A 23,160-nucleotide genomic window follows, 5' to 3' on the forward strand; every position below is an offset into this window, starting at 1 on the left:
GTTTTTAAAATCACTAATATGTTAAGGGAAATGCATTTCGAATGTGGGATTTCAGGTTTTGTTCACTTTTAGGTTGTTTGAGGCTCTCAACACGTCAGAAAAGGGCACAAAACTCATGTACTTGTGAGTACGTATGCCTACAGTAATATGCATATGTTTTCTTCATATTCAAGAAAAAAACATGGTAACCTAGAAAGTGATCAAATTATGAATGCAACAGTGTTGAATGCTCCCAGATGTGATGCCTGAGCATGTTTTATCTAGGGCAGCATATATTCAGTATACCACTGAAAACCAAAGCACTTACAAAAAAAAAAAAAAAAAAACATGCCGATATTTTTTAGCAATAAAAATTGAAAATGTCTGGAAAATAAGCCATTTCAAAAACCTTCAGATTGTTGAGTCATAATCAATAGGCGCTGCGCCGTTACTTAGCAACCCCACCTGAGCTCAGCCCATCACCCAGCAACCCCAGCGGAACTCCAGCACTTTTAGTCAGCTGGTTTTAAGCGCTGCACAATGGCCGCTGGAAAAGACAAGTGTTTTGTCGTTGACTCACCATCCAGAAACCGCCTGCTGCAGTCTTGCTGGTTGAGCAGGAGGTTCCACTTCTGCTTTTCAAAGATGTACGGTTGTATAGCTGCGCAGCTGTTTGCATCCGTCTTCAAGTGCGAGTGTAAACGAGTTTGGGGGTGCCGAGGGGGTGGGGGGCGTGGCCAGCAGCAGCTAATCTGGATTTAAAGTGAAACAGCTCGTTCTGAAAGGAGCTCAGCAGACCATAATCTCATTATCTACGAGTGATTTTGAGCATAATATGTTAAATGGACATGTGTTGTATCGCCCATTGAAATGCCCTAACCTGTTCAAGGAAGCATAATAAAATGCAGCAGCAAAAATGCTAATGCTAAATGAATAATATATGCTATGTAATGCTCCATCCTTTATCTAATCTGAGGACAGCTATCTTACAGGTTTATTCAAAGTGCCTGTCAGTCCCGTCAGTTTAAACTCTTACTCTTTTCAGTAGCTGACATTTCACTATATATACTGCTAAAAGGTCACCGATGTGTTTCCATATTTATGGAGTTCAAATGCGATATGCGTTGTTGTTAAGCTACGCAGTTTTAAATATCTGCTGACAAAAATTGCTTCTATGAAAATGAGTTCTGAAGCAGGAGACGTATTTAGAGCCTCTTATGCATGACCTTCCCAGCTAACGATTTATCACTAACTACAACCTGTAGAGGAAAGACTGAGTCGATAAGGAAACAGCTCAGCAGGTGCTGCCGAAAGGCAGGTTTCTGCAAACGCAACAGGCTACGGAGGGTTTGATTTCATATTCTCCGTCGTCACTCTGACTGGAGCTCACCAAATGGAGGGCGAAACAAGATACGATCTCCGTGTGTTTCTTGCTATTGTCAAGCTGCATATCCTTCCCCTTCCGTTTCGAAATGCCCAGAAATTCGGAGAAGTGGATTGACACTAATAAAGATTTGCTGCCTCGGGAGAGCCACGCCGATCCTGCGAAGGTTTTCACTCTGCTGGAAATGAGACGCTGAGCTGGACTGACATGGTCAAAAAAAGCTGCAACTTCGGAGCTGAAGCAAGAACAGTAGGCACCCCCCCCTCAAACAAGAAAGAAATCCATAATCTATAATTACATAGGTTTATATTTTACACTGGAAACATGTTGCGTTAGTTATTAGAAGGCTCGTCCCTCAACATCAACGTTTCAGCATGGATAGCAGGGTATCCGTCAACACAACAGCAGCCATGAAAGATGTAAATGTTCCTGGAAAATAGTTTTAATAAACCGTAGTAGGAGGCAAAGCTTAGCAAAAAAAAAAAAAAGAAGCTATCTGATCTTCAACAAAAATCCTTTGTGGAGAAAAAGCATTTATCTTTGACTTCAAAACAGACTAGCACCAGCAAAGATTATTACTTTAGTGTGAGCCGCAGAGTCCCTGTGCACAAATGGAAAACACAGAGATCAAGTGAGATTTAGGAGGCTTTCAAACATGTTCCTCACCTTCTCGTTTATCCTTACGACCCCGCTCCACTCCAGGAAAACAACCGATCTTAAAAATATCTGATGAAAGGCTCATCGTTTACTTTCCGTCGCAAATGACGGCGCTTTTCAGAAAAGAAAACGTTTATGAGGCAGAAATCTAACACTGTCCATCACCGTGCGCATCTCAAGAAACCATGGTGGCAGCACCATGCTGTGGGACGCTTCTACAGGAAGGACATGCATGCACTGTCATCTTCTATAAAATTTCCCAAACATAAATACATGCATTTCTGAAATAAAAAGTAAAAGGTAATGTGTATGAATACAAAAAATCCCCAGAAAACTGAGCCTGGAGATACAAGTTGTTTTTTTTTATGCTTTATTTTTTTGGGAAAGAAGAAACTTGTCAAGGCTGTTGGACATTTTTGGGGGGCTCAAATACAAATTTTTGAAAAGTTGAAAAGATACAAATCAGGAGAAAAAAATGCAGGCAATTTCAAGTAAATCATTTCAAACAAAAGTACTTAAGAGAATTGATGTGTAAACTGATGTGTAAATGTCATGTTAACTCTAGAAATCAAAATCTTAAAATAATTTATGTAATCCAATAACACTAGGCTGACAGCTTGACATCAATACTGTTCTGACTCTATTTTCATTAAGTTTTAAATTGTATTTAATATTTAATAATTTCACGACAAGAAGAAAAATATGAGAAAATGTTAAAGAAAACAAAAGCTGTACTTATTTTGTAGAATATTTAGCCTTACAAGGCCATATTTTCACATTTTGAACTTTGATGTTGTTTTTATGTTATCGCCACCTGCTGGCGATAACACTGGGTTTCATTTTTTAATTCAAATCCCAATTGAAAATGAGATTTTCATTTTCTCTTTTGGTTTTCCAATGAAATTCCAAATCAGTAAAAAAAAAAAACAAAAAAAAAAACTTCAGCATCCTAAAAATTTGAACGTTTTACAAATTCGTTTGCAATAAAACCTATTAGTGATTACAAAACCAGAGCGCAGCAGCAATATTTCTAGAATCATTTTCATCTGTTTTCTTACACTTACAGTCGGGGGGAGAACAAGGGATTGAAGCTGATGGATCCAAGATGGACACGTAGACACTTGCATAAACCTTTAAATCTTGATCATTTAAATACACAGGGCTCCCTGGTTGACTACTACTAAAACACTTCAAAAATAAAACCAAATCTTAATGTGTTTCTGGTGTAGAAAGCTATTAGTCCGAAAAGCTTGCTGTCGCCATGCGGTGACGATCCTTCCAGCTCAGAATCATGGCTTTTCTTTTTGCAGCAGGATGTTGTCAGTTTTTCACACAGAAGATGAATGTTTTATGTGAGAGCATGAGGTAAGTGTGAAGTGCTTTCTCACGCTCGATGATCGGGAGCCGGCTGACCCGACTGTGGACAGGTCGTGTGGTGTCGGCCGTGCGTCACCCGCAGGCCGGGCTGTGTTGTTTCCTGGCTCTGACCTGAGAAATGGGATCTGATGTCAGTCACTCAAGAAGTCTGTGCCTGGAACCAACGGATCGGCAGTTTAAAGGAATCACATATTGCACTTGTACCGGTGTTGAGCATGAGAAAGCATCGCCATGTTATGAGTCGATCATTTTCCAACCCAGATGCTGGATTTTTGGCTTTTGCCACATGATTTGGGAAGTTTTGACAAAACACTGAGTCAAAACTAGAAACTCATTCTTCACAGGCCGCCATTTTCGATATGGCAACGACCCAATCAGATGTCACTGAATCTCTTTCATCCAATAAAAATAATAAGTGGTACAATAAAACTGTGAAATGATGCTGTAAAGCGTCAGTGTTGATGAAGAACATCACTAAGAACGTGCAAGAAAGTGTATGCAGTAGAGAAACAATGAACTCTTCTTTATAAATAAATTGTTCTGAATCATAGTTGTGAAACTCAATCCATAAGATCATTCATTCTATATAAAAAAAATATGTGACAAGCAGATGGCCACTATTTAGGAACAAAGGCAGCAAATGTTGTATAAACTGGTTACCATGTATTAATCTCTGGTGATCTGAAAAAAGAAATGGGTTTATATGGAATGATTGAGGAGAAGAGAAGATTTCATTTAAAAAGCTGATTGGAGAAACATGGAAAAAAAGAACAGAAATTATATTCTGTTCAGGTAAAATTAGTTCAAATTATACAGGAACCAAAATGAGAAAGATGTGGAAGAAAATGGAAACTGTGATTCTAATAAAACGAAAAGTTAGACGGAATGGTAAAAAGTAGAGGCGGGCGGATCGATCCAGAGTATCGACACCAATGAAATATCGATGCTACCGTGGGAAGACTTAGACTGTAGTTTCAGAATGCCTTTTTATTTTTGTAAGCTGGTTTCTCAACTTTCTCTAAAAAAAATAAAACATTTTGTTTTGATTTGCTCTCAAATTTGATAGGTTTTGCATCTTGTTTATTTAGAAATAAAATGCACACAAGTGATATATTAGTATGTCATTAAAAGAGAGTATTTTGTAGAAAGTTGAAGTTACTTTTACTTTATTTTGTAGAAAGTAAATCTAGAACAAATTCTGCTCTAGATTTAAAACAAAAATAAGTCCAAGGAAAAAATTTCGAGAACACCTGAAGGTCATTAGTTTGATTATATAGCAAACCTGAATAAAAAATATTTATATCGGTATCGGTATCAGTATCAGTATCAGCAATATGGGATGAGACTTGGTATGAGATCGGAACAAAAACATGCAGTATTGCACACCTTTAGTAAAACTCAGTAAAAAGAAAAAAAACAAAAAAACAATGATCAGTTGTGTAAATGCCCTGAAGAAGGGGAGTATTTTAATAAAAGAGCTGAACACGGTGCTTCTGCTCCAACGGTTATTATTAACTAAGGAGGAAGTTCAGGTGCTCTTCACTATAGCTAGCGCGAGCGCTAGACTCCCCCTGCTGGTTGAATTTGACCACTGCTTCAGCCAAATCAGACTAGTCAGCCTCTGAAATAACCAAATTTCAATCCATCACAGTTGCACATTGACCAGAGCTGATGTACAATTACCTGTTAGTTCTGTAAAAATGGAAGTTGTCCATGTAAAACCAAGCTTGTGGCAAAGCCCCCTGAAAACATTGTGTTACTGCAGTTTGACAGGGAACATATGCTACCCCGAAGAGAAACGGTTCAGCATTTTATGGACTGATGAAAGCAATATTATTCTTTTTTCATTTTAAGGCGGGAGCCACACACAGATTGTCAGACGATCATAAATACTGAAATCAAGTCACAGTACTCTGTGAACTGCTGGAATTGAGTCACCGTGCAGGGATATTTCTCATAGCATAGCATGTCAAATCGGTTTTTCCTACAGGATAAATGGGCTTGACAGGGATCATGGCTCAGTTTGAATGCATTTAGGAAGTCGTGTTGTCTTATGATGTAGAAGAAACTCCCTTGTGCCGGGTGTTCCAACAAGACAAAGACCCCAAACACACCAGGAAACCAGCAGGTTGGTTTTAGACCAACAAGATTAACGTTGGTAACCACCAGCCAAATTACACAAAACTTAGTCCAAGAGAAATATTCAAGCCTGCTGTTTCTAGAGCAAAAACTAAGAAATGTAGTCCATTTCTCATACTCCACTTGTCATGGGATAAGATACCTGCTCACAAGTACAAGATGTAACCATGTAGCATGAAGCTGTTTAGAAACAGCAGTTAAACAGCTAAATATGTAGCTGTGATGGACAGAAAAGCTTCACCTTCAATCTGGGTTTCACACCTAACTACAGTAGACATCATTAAAAACACACATCACACAATAGGAATCATTGAAATATACTGTATGACAGATATAGTAAATGCCTTTTTATATAAAGAACAATTCAGTTTTTGCGCTTCCTAATATTCCCGTTTCTTTGTTTTCTATTGAGTGTGAACAAATCCGGTAAATTGTTAATTATGTTTCGCCTTGGTAAAAAGCTGTGCAGTGCTGCATTTGAGTTTTTGAGCAAATGCTAAAATGCTAACTTGGAGATGAACTCAATTCTTTTTAAATACACTGCCGTCATTTTGAAGGTTAGAAACTCATTGCAGGCTAATTCCTACAAAGTAGGCCAACATTAGCTCAGTTTGGACACAAAAGCTCGTGTTGTGTTTAAAAGTTCTGGAAAACTCGCAAAGCAGACCGCCGGCTTTTATGAGTCACAAACAGGCCGATTCTTAATGTTGCTGCAGTAGCATATGGCTCCTTGTGCTCCCTCGGGGTTGCTGTATTTTTATATATTTTATTTAGTTGGTAATTGAAAAAGAAAGAGCAAAGCTGAAGGGTTTAAGTGACATTAACCAGATGTACAACCACCTGCTCCTCAGACAATTGCGGCAGGGTGAAGGAGGTCAGCGGTGCACGGTCTGCCGTACAATTGCTGGCATTTCTTTTCCCAGACCAATAAGCACCAAAGTGTGACTTTTCATTTGCTGCTGATTAGCTCAGACAGACAGACGTCATGGGACTGTAAACTGACCCTCTCGGCGACCCCGAGTATTTTCTTTATAATATATTTTAACTTAGGCCAATAATTCATTACTGTTCTATTTAAAGAAGCAAGTACTAATTAGGAAAAAATCTTTATTAAAGTCTCTACATTTCTCATAAATTAGTTTTTGCAAGATCTGGTTAAGATCCGCTTTACTGATGTGTGATGGTAAAAAAGTGAAGTTAAAACTGCAGTATTTAACTTTTATGAGAAATATTTTTTTGACATATTTACATGAAACTGCCGCTATGTCATGCCAGTATAGTATGAGACAGATTATCTGTGGAAACATTTAGCTGCTCTGCCTTCTCCCAGTACTCCCAGTGAAACTAGAAACAACCAATCGGAGCCGGGAGGCGGGTCTTAGAGTTGTCAACCACACCCATTTGCTCTCAGCTTCTGCCCCTGTTGTGAACGCAGAGGCCTGGTTAGCGTGGCTAACACTGCCAGCAGAAAGTTTTTAGGTTTTTTTTCTGTAATGGTGAGTTGTTTCTCCGCCTTTGGCACATTTAGCAACACGTTCACAAGCTTGATTGACAGCGCTAAGACCCTCCTCCCTGCTCTGATTGGTTGTTTTTTGCATTTCTTCAGTCGGCAATAGCAACACAGGGAGGAGCTCGATTTTTGTAACAGATTATCCATCTCATGTCATAAAGTCACGACATGGAGACAGTTTTAACAAATATGTAAAGAAACATATAAAAACGACATGCTGCAGCTTTAAAGAGCTGCGAGACAAACCCGAGATCGACACGAGAGCGTCGAGAGAGGCACAAGCAACTTTGGCTGAGGGGGGGGAGATCAGAGCTCTTCAGGATAATGCTCCCATCACCTCAGCCAATCGAAGAGCTCACAGAGAAAGAAAGGCCCCTGCACGACAGAGGCGATGTAATCACAGCTTGTTTCTTGGGCGTTGTAGGAATTCTCGCACAGCAGTGCAGCCTTAATGAAACATGTCAGCGGTCGATAGGTCTGAACCCAGGGGGAGGCTGAGAGCAGCGTGTGGCAGAGGAGCCAGTTGGCCGCGAGGACTGGAATGCAAAACGCAAAGTGGGACGCTGCGTTCGGTTAACCGAATAAGTACAGAGAACTTGACTGCATGTTGTTTTTGTAACGCGTATGCATATGTTACACATTTTCACACAGCCGCAGTCAGAAGCCTACAAAACTCAGCAAATGACACAAACTGTACGTTCTGAATCTACAAAGTCTTCTTTTGACAAAATGAGCACAAGTAAATATCATAAAAGAATATCTTTTGCAATTTAATTAACAAACAAATGAAGTGTTCACGAAACACTTTGCGAACACTTTACTGTGGTTCTTTATTTACTAAGGTCCACAATAAAGACAGAGTTCATTTTCTAAGAATTTCAGGAATTGTAATCCACTCGTCTTCTCAAAACTGCTGTTTGAGTCAGCTTTGTGAATGACCCAATTCATCAATTACTGTATATCAGGGAAACAAAATACACTTATTTTGCACTATTGCTATTGTTTTGTCGAAGCGACTAAGCGGCAGGAGAAATTTCAAAAGCCTGTCAGAAGTGGCTGAGAATAACTGAATTTGAAAGTAGGAGCTGGAAGGAGAACTGGATCCCAGCGGTACCTGCAGGCCCGCTGACACGTTTCCTCTGGGAAAAAACCCCCAGATAAGTTCATCCCGTCATTTCCGTTACATTTTTAGTCAACTGCTACAAATACAATAAACTGATTTATGCAGTTATAAATGCGCGACATTTATTACTGTTGCACTGTATGCGCAACAGTTTCTTGTAAAAGTTTCTTAAAGTTGGCCAAGAAATTGGATTTCACTTGATAGACCAATTCAAGGTTATTTATAACTTGTGTCAAAGAGTCGTCTAATAAAAATGTGGCTTATTAACTGAACCGATTTTAATTGGTAGCAAAAATCATGTTTTGTTTTCTGTTGTTCCTGCTAATAAGGACCCAATACAGCGGAGAATAAACAAGTAATGAGATCAAGTAGCGTTAAGAGTTCAAGCAAAAATCCTCTTTGATGTTGCATTTGTAGGCCTCCGAAAAATCAACACACGATGAATCCAATGAAAAACTTCGGTTTCACTGATTATCCCGATCGCTTTGATGGTTCATTTGAAAGAGAAACACAAACCAAAACATTACAATCACAAAAAAAAAAAAAAAATAAAATAAAAATCTATTAGATTTCAAGGAAGACGGTGAAGAGCTGCAGAACTCTCTCATTTTTTCCTTCTGCGTGTGGCGATTTTCAAGAGAGAGCACGGCAGTAGGAGAAAAAGCCTTTGTGTCTTCTTAGCGAGGAACGCTTTTTAATTAGCCCCAAATACAAAGAGCCGGCCGAGGACGTTTCGCCGCGGATCAAAGCCGGAGAGCCCGGCCACGCCGCAGACCCACGCTGCTAATCCCACAGCTGCTCCCTCGCATGCCGAGAAGTCTTCTAGAGTTCCCTTTATGCTGACAGCAGCAAGAATAATTCATTCAGATGCTTTTTTTCCCAAATCTGTCTAGCAGACATGTTCTTTATTATTTAGACATCAGGGTCGACTAAAACATCAGCCTGTAAGACGAGGGCTGTGAAAAAAAAAAAACAACAACAAAAAAAAAACCCAAACAAAAAACAGCAGCATAAATCAAAACGGCAAAAAAAAAAAAACAGCAGCAGTGAATCCGTGTCACCGGCGTGAAAACAACACCGTCTTTCTTTTACGAGGAGGGCCGGAGCGTCGCCTGAGCCAGATTCTGGCCCTCACGTGTGAAACGTGTCACATGGATGAGTATTGATCTTCGGGGTCATGTAGCTCCCGTCTGCCAGACCGCTCTGACGTGGTGCACTCAGTCCCACCACACACTCTGCTACCTCTGAGCAGAAAGTGGCTGCGTCAGTGTCGCTGCTTGTGTGTGAGCCTGACGTGCTGACAGGGTCGGAGATTTATTGAGAGGCTTGCAAAGTTTTTAGGTCAAATGAGGCCTAAGTAGGTAAATTGTGGAGAATTTATCCATTCTCCATGCTACGTTCTTGATGTATGAGGTTGGAGAAGAGTCAGTGAGTTGAATTGATTAAGACTGAAATACAGCGGGTCCATTTCTCATGCTACCTTTAGGAGCTAGCAGGACAAAATGGCTTCAAGCAACATCTGGTAATTTCCTTTGTTAGCGTCTATCGAAGCTACGCCCTAAAGAGGGCGTTCCCTAGCGTGTCATTTCCTTTAGCTTTAGCTATGCAACAAGCTAAAAGAGATAAAAGAAAAACAGAATGATTTATTCTGAACACCATGACTCGTATCTAAATGCATATGTTTGATAATATTTTTGGAGTAGTTTTACTGGAACATACACTGTAAAAAAAAAAAAAAGAAGAAAGAAAAGTCTGTAATTTACGGTGAAATACCAGCAGCTGTGGCTGCCAGAATTTTACCGTATTTGAGAAAAAAAAAAATTAATTGTGTAGTTCTAATTTCCTGCGTCTGTGAGAGACGGAGTAAATCCTGTGTTCCACACAAATTCAGTTTCACCGTGTAGATGTTGTGAAATGTTTACAAGTTAGCAAATGATGCCCAGAATCAGAAGTTTTACATTGATTGCAGATATTTAAGGTGTTATTTTTAGCTGCAGGCTCTATTGATGAGCTTCTCTCCCGCACTCTCCACCGGTGAGGGGACATCAGTCATCACTGCTGCAGTGGGAAAAGTGACTCCCTCAGTGGCCAGGATGTAGAATCCAAAGTCGGAAAGTCCACTCAAAAACAGCCAGGGCAAAAGATAACTCTTGGAAAATACGTTCCAGTAAAAACAGCAATCTGGTTCTCATAGTGGAAATGTGTCTCATTTGTTGAAACACTATTTAATTTAAATTTTGTCAGTACTGTCCCCTCCCAGCTGAAGGGCTGATGGTTTCCACTTCAGGGGCCAGGCTAGTTTTCTGTGGTTTATATACAGACCAGTTTCCACTGCATCTACCAGAGTAAAACAGAAAGTAACCAGGTAGAAATTTGTCAGAAAATGGCCCTGCTATCTAGACAAAGCATTTGGTGTCACCCCGAACCTTTTGGGGCGGAGCTTTGCCTAGCTTAAATACTTCCTGTCTTCTGTCATGTCTTAGAGTGGATACAATCACTTCTGTTTCCTGTCACTGATAAGCTCCTAGACTGGAATGTGATGTTTTTCTTCCTCCGAACCCGACGTTTGTGACTTTTAACAAAAACAGAACGACCACACGGTTGAAGGTTTTCTGTTGGGAAGGCGTCGGCCTGTCAGGCCGCCATGATTTGCTCCGGACTGCCGGCCGTCGACTCCCTCGACTACTGCTGGAAATATTTGTCGCGTGTACCTCGCAGACGCAGGAATGCTCGATTAGCTTGTGGATGATTATACAAATAATTAAAACAATTATTAAGTTACTCTGACAAAATTTAGCCAGCATGACATGGCAACCGGAGATCATTTCTTCTTACTAACTTAGAAGATGTTTTCAGTCGCGAGCTACACATTCTGGATCAAGGATCAATCACAGCTGACGCTGAAGGTCAACCTGAATCATCACATCTCAGTTATTTCACATGGACAACCCAGTTACATTGGCTTTGTTGGTTCACAGATACTTTGACAACAGAACATTGTCAGCTGCTAAGCTTTATAATAATAACAATAATAGGAATGACATCGTTTATGAGCGGCACTTCAATGCAACTCCAAGCAAAACCAACATCTTCAGCAGCGGAGAGATTCACATCTCCATCATGGACATCGATGAGCAAAACAATTCAACTGACTAAATGTCAGGAAGTCATGTTTTCTGAGCCCAGAAACAAAATATTTTCCCTTGGAAATTGAATGTATTACAGGAAATTTTTGTCTTGTGACATCAAGAAGATTATCCAGTTATCACAGCCTGTGATTATTTTATTTTATTTTTTTGTTTGACCAAGATAAAAGCGAGTCGTTTTCACATCGACTAACGCCAAACATCTTTGTAGTGTTTTATGGCAAATCTCGGCTTCTCCTGGTTGTCACACCTTGTCATTCTGTTCCCATGAATGCTATAAGAGAAAAAGTGTTAGTTGAGTCCAAACCTGATGAAGTGAAGTAGATTTTGTGGAACAATAAATACAGTCACCACTTTTGCAATGTATGTGTGTCCTTTCTGATGCGCTCTCATTCTGAATAGTACATGTGTTTTGGGACCAGCACTGTTTTATTATTCGATTCTTTACGTGTGGATCAACTGATCATCTGGCCATGAATTTTTAATGTTCTGACAATTATTGGCCAAATTATGAACAGCATCGGTTTTGGTTCCAGTTTCCAGGCATCCTGCGCATCACAGGAAATGAGGCTCAATGACATTAAGATGACTACGCAATCATATTAATCCGATTATGCAGAAAGAAAACTATTTCACTTTCCAAATCATGTGTTCAGAAACAAATTAAAACTGTACACTGTATTTACTACTTGCTTTCCTGCGGGAATAAGCAGATAAGACAATCTCACTTACAATCGATGATAGTTAAATTGCAGGTTCAATTCTCCGAAGAACAAATTTCATTCGTGAATATCTTACAGTTGATAATTTCCGTGTGGAGAAACTTTACAGAGTTTCAGTTTCTAGTGTCATGATTGTGTTTTTCTCTGTGTTGATTTGAGTTCTTCTGTGTATTTATTTTGAGTTTCTATCTCTGAGTCTTCCTGTTGTCCTGTCTTACCCTTTGATTGCTCCATGGTGTGTCTCGTTTCCTTGATAGGGAGTACCCTGTGTATTTAACCCCACCTGTGTTCCTTGTTCCTCGCCGGGTCTTCGTCTCATTCGGCGTCTAGTCTCTGTCGTTCTGTGTGCCCAGTCCGTCGTCTCGTCTTTTGTGTAACCGGTTGCTACCGGCGTCGAGCCCTGGCTTCCGCTCGGCCGTGCTGCCCGGTGTTCTGGACTATGTTGGACTGAGTTACTCTGGACATTCTGCATTAAAGTCACTTATTTATCTCATCCTGGGTCTACTGCCTGCTGCCTCACCTCATCCATCACCACGTTTCATGACATCTAGGTCGGTAACTTTGTACATTTGTTTCACTGTATCACATTGCATGTTTTTGCTACACCGTTAAATGTAATTAATTGAATATGGCTGTGTTTTCACGGTCGCTTGTTTAAGCCGTGCTGCCTCTGAATCGTTCATGTGTCACAACTTGTTAAATGCACAGTTTGACATTGCTGAAGTGGGGCTTTGTGGCGTGTCTGTAAGCAGTTCGAGTCTTACCTGCAGTAGACGGCTGTCAAAGTGATCTGAGTTTGTGGAATTGGAAACAAAAGCTCACAGCAAACCCGGAGTAACCGCCTGATATTACAATATTTCTTTTCAAAGTAAAGTATGTCACTTTTCCAGTTAAAGTCGTTATGGGACATAGTCTGCCAAAAGAAGATTTGTTACTGGGTGCTTTCAGCTCCATCCTCTGTATCTCAGCTTAACAGATTGTTGTTGGGTTTTTTTTCCAAGCATAATAGTTCATGAGTAGTTGCCCTGGTGTAAATATTTCATCATTACTTGTAAATTGCTTGTGGGACAGAATTATGCATACTTGGAAAGGGAGGCCGAAGGTTTAACTGATTTTTCTACACTGTGAAAAGAGCCACCAGATAACCACCATGAAGTTAGTGTCTGATTCAGAGCATCTCAAACAACGTCGGTGGAGGAAAAAAAACCCCAAAGAACCCACAATATCATGTGGAAATGACAGGAAATTATTTAGTAAACATTAGAAACAGAAATGTAGCTTAATGAAGGTGAAAAAAAAATGGTCAACTTCAAATGGTACATTCATAAGAACACAAACTCGTCAATAAAACACTTCACACCAGTGGCGACCGTAACTCGGTTTATGTTAAGATTTAGAAGATTTTGAACACTCAACTCGGTATAGTGAAGGAGAAAAAGCAGAAGAAGATTGTCATTCCACATATAGTGAGAGCACCCGAGAAACTAAGTAGCATATCTATAATGTCTCGGACAGAAACTGGTTCACTCCAAGGTTAAAACACCCAAACACACGCTTAATGGCTCAGCCAGGAATATCCAGACCTCTAAACAGCAGATAAAATAAACAGCAGCTACAAAAACGGACACAAAAGAGAAAAACTCATTGATTCAAGCCGATGGGTTTATTGAAGAATAAACCTAACACAAGACACACCTGTTCATTTACTTCTCGGGGATAAGGGACACTCGAAGATAGTACTGTGCACCTTTTGGAAAGACGAGACATGTGGTTTGTGCCAAATGAAAGAAGCCACTAAGAACCAGCTCTAAACAGAGGAGGCGTTTCATCTTTCTAACACCTACTCTGCAAGTCTTGGCTTGCCTCCCCATTTGTTTTTAAAGTACAACTCTCATGGAATCGCTAAGGACATATTTGGATCATTTTGTGATGACTCAAACAATGACTCGCTTTTCCTTTTTTGCCCCATTAGAGACATTAGTATTCCCTTCTTTTGTCATTTTTCCGTCCAGACCTGATGAGCTTCTTACTTACGATGGTATCCAGAACCCAAGCGGCCCTTTTGAATGAGTGTTGAAACACGAGACAAGAGAAGACGTTCAGTTGCGTACCACTGAAGCACTTACACCAATGGGCACCCACCCATTTACTTCAAACACGCCCAGAACCTCATTAGGCGTAGTTCAAGTTCAGAATGCTAAATTAAACTTGGTCTTTGTACTCCGATTGGTTCTAGATAACTGGATTGCATTCTGACAGCACTAAATACAAGCTGTCCGTGTTCCAAAGTGTCCCATGTCAGTCACACAGCAAGACTTTTTACATTTTTACTTCACATGTCATTATTAGTGCAATAAATGTGAGTATGACCATTTTTTTTTACCCTCAACCTGTGAAAATTATTAGTTAAAACACCTTTACTCTCTTCACACTACAGCATGTGTGCCTTTCAATTGAAAGTCAATCGACTTTTTTTTAATAAGCCAAAAATTTACACCGTGTGTGCAGCTCCCATACCGAGGAGCACTGAAGATTTTGTTGCTGATGCTACAAAATCAATGTACTTGAGGCCCAAATGTCACAGCTAAGACCCAACAACAGCATGGCTTAAAAGACAATAGCTTATTGTGCTGACTTTATAAATTACAGGAGTTAAAGACACTGTTTTAGGAGTTAAATCGAGGCCCAGTGCACACACAGGAAAGATTAGATGCATCTAAAAAAGTTTTTTTTTTTTTTTCGTCTGGGTGTGTGTTCACAGTAACCCTGCATTTTAGGAGACCAGAAATTATCTTTTTTTTTTCTCTGAGTGTAAAGAATTTCAAAGCGCCCGTTTCATGGTTCAGTGTGTTCATGTGAGTCGCGTCTTTTTTTAAACCATGAAGCTCCATTTCTTTCTTTCGCCGGCATTTCGCCTCACTGTCACAGATAACAAACATGGAGTTGTTTTATTTGGAGTTGTTCGGTGTTTTTGTGTCATTCCATGGCAAGCGCTACAGCACCACCCACTGCGACATTTTCGGTTTGTGCTGCATGTTTTATTCCTAACTGCTTACGAAGAAATTACCGTGTTGATCTCCGTGTGGACGGGCTGGAGGAAACTGCAAAAAAACCCAAAAAAACAACAGTTGTTGCTGCACAATAAAACATTTCTATGAGGTTCCCTTGAACAAAAAAGGGTACCAATGTCAACTTTACGTTTTCACCCAACTCTAAAGAAGCCTTTCTGGTTCCAGTTGCTTTAGATGGCGGGACTTTCTTCTTAAAGTCACCCTGTTCTTAATGGGAATCTAATGGATTCCTCATCCATTCGAATTCCTTCCTGATTCACCAAACTGATTTAACTCTGAGCACCGTCCACAGCCGCCAAGACAATGAATTAAAGCTACGCCCTGTTGAATGACAGAAACTAAACTCTGGGTCTATTTAACAATCGCACATTCTTCTACACGTAGTTGCCATTTTTTCCAAACAGTAGACTTATTCAGCGGTTTAAGACGCATTACAATACGTTATGCTATCTTCATTGTATCTATAAATGATTGCAAATAGCAATCATCTTGTTTTTTTTAGTTTTTTGTGCATCATTCTCACTTGTACTAAACAACATTTCTTTACACTATTATTCCACTGTGTGACTGAGCTCGATTTAAAACCATAAACTCATATTGCTATGAGTTCGAAATCTTATTCATCCTTTACTGATCCCATAAAGCTTTCCTTTGAATGCAGCCCCTCGACTTACAGTGTAATCTATTAATATGCAATAGGTTTAAAATGCTGTCTTACCACAGAAGGTAATGATCCCATTCGATAGTACAATAAGTGGATTTTTACATAAAGCTGTGCTGTTCTGGGTGCAGAGAACAACAGCTAATGGTGCACTGAATGTCAGGACAGCTTCTGCACTGATCATTTATGTAATAATATCATAACCTCAGGAGTCGATCCCTCTTGACATTCCAGAAATAACACCTTGCTTCTTCAAATGGCATTTACATAATCTGCATGAGCTGAAAAGTGCAGCTCAGCTTCCCAAGGTGAATACATTTCATTTCAGCGGCAACAAAACAAAAAAGTCCTAACACATGTACATGCTGACAGACCTGTTTAAATATCATCTGCTAAATATTTCTGATCTGTTTGTCTTACATTTTTTGTTTTATTACAGTAATCAGAACTGTGAATATAATAATAATAATGACAATAATAATAATAAGAAGAATAATAATAATGGAGGAAGCGGGTTGCGGTCTAAGAGAGAAATTCAAATGATTGACTCAAACGATTAAAATCTAGGGTTTTTTTTATGTACTGTAAGACATGTAACCAATGCAAAGCTTAGTGAGCACTTTTCTTTCACTGTCACAATTGTTTGTTGTTTTTTTTTTAACTGATGGCAAAAAGAAATATCTAGAAAAATTCCAGCACAAGTTGCTGAAATTTGACCCGGATAATGTGAATCTTGTCATCTCCCAGTTTTATAGAGGCGTAAGGAGATCAGGTGGTACGAGATCCCTGGGAATTAAACGCCACAACATTTTTCCTCAAACTGAAGTTTGCCTAATAGAAACCGATATCCAGTTGCTGCTGGTTGGGTTAGCTGACAGTATTTAACTATAAAACCACTGACGAATCAACCCGCGTGTCACGGAAACCTCCAAAAATGGTTTGACGCTTAATTTCTGAAGGTCTGCTTGAAGGATCTTTAAAGTTCACACAATAGCTACTTGTTTTTTTAAACTTATCTCAACCCAGTTGTGTAATTGTTAGTATTTCAGTGGAATGTCTTTCGTACCCGTGAAACATTCAAAAGGCCCCTGTTGTCAAGACAAACCAGTGAACCCTCTGAACATCAAAAAAAAAAAAAGGAAAATGATAATTGGTTGTTTTTGTGGGAGTCAATCACAAAACAAGATGATGTTAATTTATATTTCATCTGTGTATAATGCTGAAGGAAGCACAGACCCACATACGGAGCGTTAGCATCATCAATGTGTGTCCTAATATTGAGCGCAAATTATTATCAGGCAGAGGCCAAAACAAGTGTAGTGTATTTAAAAATATATATTATTGTAAATGCAATTTTACGTTCTCAGAAACTCTAATTTTCTGTTTCTTTGTGTTTAAGTTACAGGAAGAAAAAAAAAAAGAAGAGCTGTAATTACTCCTTTGATGGCTGTCGCCATTGAAGTAGGGTGATAGTCTTAACTATTGGAATTGAAAAAAGGGGTAACATTGAATGAACAGTCATCCTGAAAATGGTCGACTTCATTTGAAGGACCATCCTTTATGATAAATTAGACACTTGCGCCTCCTCGCAAAACTGCCACCAAAATTATTAAGTGCTCCCCTGACGAGCAAAATGCAGTTCTTTCAATTTAGGGACTCAGCCGGCGCCTCGCTGCCCCGTCCCCTCGCTGCCCCGTCCCCTCGCTGCCCCTTCCCCTCGCTGCCCCGTCCCCTCGCTGCCCTGTCCCCTCGCTCCGGCCTCCCAGAGGACCCGTCTGTCATCTGCTCAGAGGAAGCTTCCTTCAGCTTTGGGACCGGGGAGAAATGAACGGGAGCAGGGATACAACGCTGGCTAATTGGCTTTTACGACAAGCAAGTAACCGTGAAGAGCTTGTTGCCATAGTAATTAGAAATTTTAGAAGTGGAAGACCTGAAAATTTCGAGGTCGACAAAAAAAAAAAAAAAAAAAATCAGACAGTCTCTTGTTAACATTTACCACTTAACAGAAGGGAGCGTTAGCTTAATGAGACAAAAAAAAATTCTGTTTGATGCATTTAAACTGTAAGGTTTATGTTTAGTGTCGTAGGGAGGAAACCTACATACAACAGTTTCATGTAAAGAAAATAAAAAATGCTAATTTATTATGGATATGAAATATCCCAGTGGTGATCCATATGGCATTGTAACACAAACAACTTGATCTTTAGTTAAGACTATTTTAGAGGCCATATACAGGCATATTCAATAAATTAGAAAATTCATCCTAACGAGGCTTTTATGTGAGATGAAAAGTTTATTCTTTTCATTTACTTTTATCCAGCTATATACGTTTCACAAAGCCCACATTTCTGTGTTTTGAATGTCTTTTTTTATTGGTCTGATCCAATATTTTAATATAAGAAAGTGAATGTCTCCTTAGCTGCAGGCAGAAAGTCATCCAAATGAACATAAACAAAAAAGCAATCGATTGCAAAATAGTTCAAGTTCAACCAGAATGGACAGATGATGCCTGGGTATAGCAATTTATAAAACCTTTTCTCACAGATCACAGCAGTGCACAGGGCCGGACTTTGACTAGATCAACTGGAATCAAATGAACTTTAATGTCTTGGACTCTGGTGTTGTTACAGTAACTGCCTTGATAATGTTTCATACGATACAACATAACCCAATGAGCCCCTATGGTGGATATGTAAAGTTGAAACCAGACGTCTACATACAACATATGCATTTTTTTCTAACTCTCTTTTTTTCTGTTTTAGGTTACCGAGTTTTACCAGAACAATAAGTGGGAGAGTTTTTTAAAGTAATATTTATTACTTTCTCCAAAGTCAAAAGTTTTATATCTACATCTTTAGATATCTTTGTAAGACAAAAAGGGATTTGTTATTTCATGTTATTTAAAAACTTTATAGAAATTACGGAAATGATCAATTCATTTTCTTAAATTGAGCCGATCAAACTCTCTGCGCCGACCTGAGAACAGATTGTTCCCGTTTCCAGGCCTCCTGTATAACCGTCAGCAGCGCCGCACCGCGCTCACACTGCTTCTAATGATGCTCCCGATTCAGCCTGACAGCACAAGGACAAGATCCTTTGGTTCATGTCGAATGTCAAAACATAAAAGGGGAGTCTGATGGTTTTCTAGATGTTTAATAGATAGATCAGTAATTGAACTAATTGCATCATCTGTACTTTCCCGCTGTCTGTGTGTGACCTGGAGTCAGTCTAACTCGAGCTGTGTCTCTGTTTTCAGAAGAGACGACTTTTCAAAACTTCTTTTACATGACAAAAGAAGTTGACCGGGTCAGAGGTCAGGCCTGTCACGATAACATATTTTGCTGGACAATAAACGGACCCAGAAGTTATCGTGATAAACAAAAATATTGTTGATGTGGGGCTTATTTTCAAGGAATATTACGGTAATGGCATAATAATGCAAGTACAGCCTCTCTACGATCAATAAGCTTTCATTTTTAATGAACATCTGACACTGGAAGACATTTTAAATGTCCAACATAAATAAACAAAACAACTGAAACAACAAATTAAATGAATGATAAAGTTTGTGTAAACAAATCTGTCCTTCAAAGAAAGGGGCTAGTTGGGACCAAAGCATCGGACGGAAGACTTTAGTTGTTCAGTTTTGGTAGAAAGAGAGAAAGAAAAGAGAAAAATTATAAATAATGCAAATGGAAATGATTGAACTCATTTTAGTTCATTATGCGATTGATTGATTTATTGTTTATTGCGACAGGCCTAGTCAAAGGTTCCCAAACCTTTTCCATGCCGTGGCCCTCCAAACAACAGGGACTCTGGCAGACAGTGGTATAGAATATGTAGACATTTTTGGAATGGTTTTTTTTCCTCATTATTTAATGATTATTACATTCGTTTAGCATAAAGGCTGCCTCATCCTTTCTGATTTCAGTTTGTCGTTTAATGTTTTTCCAGCAGTGTCCTCCACAGCAGGGCTGATGGACGGTTCCTTCAGCCTGGTTGTTGTCAGAAATGTCCATTTTGCACTTGCTAAGACACTTTGAGAAGCAAAAAAAAAAAAAAAAAAACTAGAGAAATTTGACAGGGAGACAATCAGAAAGATCGGTATGGCGGCAAAAAACGTATAATGGGCCTAATCATCCCAGTGTGCATTTTGATATTTGGCTTTTCTTCCAATCCAGAGAAAATCTCTGGTTCCGACACAACTGATTATCGAGCAGAATCTGTTCTGTTGATATTCCTTTCGGCTTTCTCATCACTGATCGCTTTAATTTGCACACATATCCTATTAGGCTACTTCTTTGGACAGAATAAATCCATTTCTTTCGGTCTTTAGCTTCACCTCAAGCACCTCGCGCAGAAAACAAACAAATTACTATTATCGTGAGGAAAGCTGGTTCGATACCCAAAAAACGGGGATTTGAGCAGCCTTACTATCGGGCTAATTGGTTTCTCGGTGCTGTGAGTGTTGGCTGAGGCACTGTCATGATCACCTTGTTGTCCACCGCTGAGAAGGCGGCCTCGGGGAGATCCCGTTCATGTTTAATTCAAGGAACAACATGTAAAGGCAGGATCTGCTTTGACAGTTGCTGGACAAAATAACCCAAACATTCAGGTCGGTGGTTTTCTCTTTTGGCTCCACCTGAGCATTTACGCCCAGAGCAGCCTCCACTTTCCTCACCCGTCCACTCATCCTTCTCAGTGGCTGCTGCTGCCGCCTCGGGAAGTGAGATGTGTTATTTTGAGTTAGCGCCAGCTCCCCGACAGAGGAGGGCAGCTCGTCCGAGACCTTCCGCAATTTTTTTTTAAGGGATAGGTAAAACTCCTTTTTTTGTTTTCCTTCCTCGACGTTTCGTTGCTTCCTTGTGACAATTCTTGAGTTTTATAATCCTGCCGCCCCAGTTTATCACAGAGTAACCGTGTAGTTTTGAGGGTAAGTGAGGTAAAAAAACCCCCACCCAGAGAACGAGGTCTGGGGAAGACGGACGCGGAGCGCCGTGACGGAACCGCTGTCCTTTAAGGCTCATTAAAGCCCGCTGGTGCGTGGCCACCTACGGTCAGGCTCGCAGACAGCTAAGGTAGCAGGTAGGAAGATGAGTAAGCACGTAAGCGAGCATGAATGCAGTGTAGGAGGGTCCTGACAGCGGAAAGGTTAGCCGCCCCCTGTTCTCCTCGAAGCCCACATGCCTGATTAATGAGGACACGTCTGCCGGACGGCTAAGACGCTTAGCATCTCAGGATAAGTAGAAAAAGAGAGATAAAAGAAAACCAGACAGCTAATCAGTCGCTCAGCTTAAACCCAGTGACCCTGTTTTCCTTTTTTTAAAAAAAAAAAAACCTTTTCAGAAAGTTCACTTTAATTAAAGAAAATCTCTTCTTCTTGATTCTTGATTGATCAGATTACAAAAAAAAAACCTGCAACAACTTGATGAGTCACATGTAGCAAAAATAAATCTAAAGTGACATTGAGAATGGTATGCTGTGCCTCTCAAACGTTTGCACACCCCTGTAAAAATGTTAAGCTACTTTGATGTGATTTTCTTTTATTTTTTACACATGCTAGTTTTATTTGTAGAGCAATAAGGCAATTCAAAACGCTTTACAGAACCTTTAGTTCAGCCTCAGACACTTTTCTGGGATAAAAATGCAGTTTCAGAGTTTATGGAAATAGAACCAAACTAAAATATGTTATACATTTTTATATCACAACAGAAAATAAGCATTCTGACTGGGTACTGGAAAATACGTCATTATTAAATCACTTAAATATGTTAAAAAAAAAAGTTATGAAGGTTTGCTAAAACAAGCACATGACATAAAGCATCACAAATAAATCAGCTTATGCGATTTTTCTTTTTTTCTTTAATTTCTTTTTCATGGAATTTTCTTTTTCTTTTAATTTCTTTTTAAAAGAAACTGACTAGTCTGACCATTGCCTTCCTACACAACTCCATTTGATTCTCATCTCCCTTAGTCTCCTCTGGCAACCATTCGCATCGAGTTTAATTTATCACAATGAATTTCATCCTGGCCAATCAGCGAGCAGAAGGAGGAGTTGTGAACGACGACATCGAAATTCTGCGTTGTTTCGTTATTGTAGTCTGCCTGTGATTGTAGTTTGGCATCTCGTTTGGCTCTGCAGTACTGGTTGTTTACATCGCACACAATTTCTAATTACCTCATAGTGTGGAGTGTATTCTTAAATTCATTTCACTGGGTAATTTTTTTTTTTTTTAAATTGGTTCAATAATGAAAATGGGAAGCGGCATAATTATGTAAAATTGACCTTTTTGAACTTTACTCTGTGTTATAATTTTATTCCCTCATCAAGATACATACTTGAAGTGTTGTTTAGATTTGTTCATGCATGTTTGAATCCCAGAAAAAATCCCTTAGTCTCCTCTGGCAACCATTCAGCAGTACATGTAATTGGTTTTCTCTGGCTGGACCTAGCACCGCCCCTGAGGCGTAGCTCCTCCTCCGATTTCCAAGCATCCGATCTTCTGACTCACATCCTCCCACACTCAGCTCCTTAAGACTAGCCAGAAGCAACCAGCAAACACCTGGTGGAACCGCACATCAGCTGAGCTTATTATAGTAGCTACTTTTCAGTGCAACACTGGCAAAAACGTTGTTAGAGGGTTAATAGAGAAGCCATGGTATGATGACTTCCTGAAGGAGGAGTTTCAAAAAGAGCAGGAGCTTGTTAAAGAGACGGAGACCCAATTTCAAGGCGTTAAATTACCAAGTCATATTTCTTGTCATATTTGATATGACAAGAATAAGGTAACATATATATATATAAGGTAACAGTTACTAGTGCCTGGAAAATACATAACACTGCCCCTTTAAATATTCATTCTAGTTTACCTTTCTGTGAAGTCACTTATACCGACCATATGAAATGCCAATTCGAGTAAATTAACATGACATGAAAGGCTGCATCCGGCAGGAGACATTTTCGCATCCACGACAGCACACATCCAATCTGCTGTAATGATGTGTCGCAGAGTGCAAGCGGCCATGAGGGCTCTCCAGCTGCGCTAGCGCTCTTCAGCGGGGGCTGGCTGGGGGCTGGCTGTCCGCTGCAGCCTCCGCTTGGACCAAACCAGCTAGCGTGACGGGCGGGGGAATGTCAGCCGCCGTTGAACCCCGGTGTGCTTCGTGTTTTGCACCCCTTGACAGAAATAACATACATATAGACAGATAGACCACTGGGTCACCGCTTTGAGAGCAGCAGCAGCAGCAATCTTCAAGTGTTCCCGTCAGGAAAAGCTCAAATAAAAAAGGAGCGGGCTAATCAATACGTGACCGGTGAGAGATGGGGAGACTTCTTCCAGAAGTATCGATGTAATAGCTCACTTCAAACAGCATTTTCAGGCCAATCCAGA

The sequence above is a fragment of the Xiphophorus hellerii genome, chromosome 3 (genome assembly GCF_003331165.1).
Source record: "Xiphophorus hellerii strain 12219 chromosome 3, Xiphophorus_hellerii-4.1, whole genome shotgun sequence".
Lineage (NCBI taxonomy): Eukaryota > Metazoa > Chordata > Actinopteri > Cyprinodontiformes > Poeciliidae > Xiphophorus > Xiphophorus hellerii.